This window comes from Pimephales promelas, chromosome 7 (assembly GCF_988280905.1).
Source record: "Pimephales promelas chromosome 7, fPimPro1.hap1.1, whole genome shotgun sequence".
NCBI lineage: Eukaryota > Metazoa > Chordata > Actinopteri > Cypriniformes > Leuciscidae > Pimephales > Pimephales promelas.
In genome coordinates, this window is record NC_142775.1 from 32,189,336 (window position 1) to 32,190,781 (window position 1,446).

A 1,446-nucleotide genomic window follows, 5' to 3' on the forward strand; every position below is an offset into this window, starting at 1 on the left:
CACGATGCTATGAATATGAAAATTAGCCCCGTCTCCATTCACTCACTGTCTTTGTCAACTGTTTTTGGTTCACTGCAGTTTTAAGGAGGAAATACTCAGCAATGGTGTTGACTTATGAATTTATGCATGGTTTGTCTTAAAGCATATTAAAAACACCATGTAGACATAAACAACATTAAAAGCTGGATTTTCACCAGTAGGCGGAAATTCCAGCCAGGCTTGCACATTTCTTAAGACAAATGTGTTAAAAATAGTTGTTGATCTGGTCCGCATCAATCAACAACTTTAATAATACCAGAAAAAGACTACTTTCCCACACGGAAAGACAGTAACACGTAGAGATCTTCCAGGCTGATCGGATGCCTCCATTGGGCCATTCTCACACATAAAGCAGGTTCGGTTGAGCTTGTTCTCTAAACAATAGGACACAAACCGTTTCTGAGAAATGATAGGCTATATGAGCAATGTATAATTAATGTTTTTGAGCTATTGTTGAGAAAGCTATGAAAGAGCAAAGAACTTTGAACTTTTGAACAGGAATTTTGAATGGAATAATGTTTGTTCATAACTGAGAACCTTGCCTGAATGATGTGTGAAGTTCTGAGAATGTTCAGCTGGGATGACTGTGTCATAGGGTTAGCCTGTTAAGGGTTAGGGTGGTTTTACAGTCTAGGGTCTATGGATTTGACCCTATTGCAATTGCTCTGTTTATTTATGTTGCTTAGAACTATAAAATTAAAATAATATATTTTAATCGGTTACAGTTTAATGTCAGGTTTAATACTGAGAGGTGTAATAATGTTGCTATAATCCAGCTTGTTTATTTTGCATTTTTTATACTATAATGTTCAGTAATGTATATTGCCAATGCCCCCATCAGGTAAACAAATACAGTAAATGTGAATAATTGAGGAAATACAGCGCTGTCTTAGTAGAAGTAGCATAATTAGCCTATATAGCCTATCAGTGACCAAGTAATTTGTCTTTATCAGTTACCAAGTATGTTATATTATAAGTTAATAAATTAATATTAGCATTTGATGTTAAGTTTACATTCAGTGACAGCCTTTTTCTCTGTTATATGTGTAGATTATATGGCATTCTTATTGAAGTTCACATTTCAGGACATGTAGTTTATTTATTAAACTAGAGAGAGTATTAGCCTCAATTGTGTTATGTTAGTTAACATCAATGTTTATTTCTTTTTCCTTAGAACCACAACTACACAGTAAAGTTTATTTAGAAATAGTGCCTGTGCATCTTTAGGAAAGTATACATTAAACCTTCCAACAAGTATCCCTGTCTTCCGTGTCCTGGCTGACACCCCATATGGTGACTAATTTTCATAACCAGTAGCCCCATTACATGTAGCAGTATAAATCCGTTTGCCCCGCCCGTGATTGGTTGTTTTCTCTTTTCTAATTCCCTTCCCTCTCGAGTCCGATC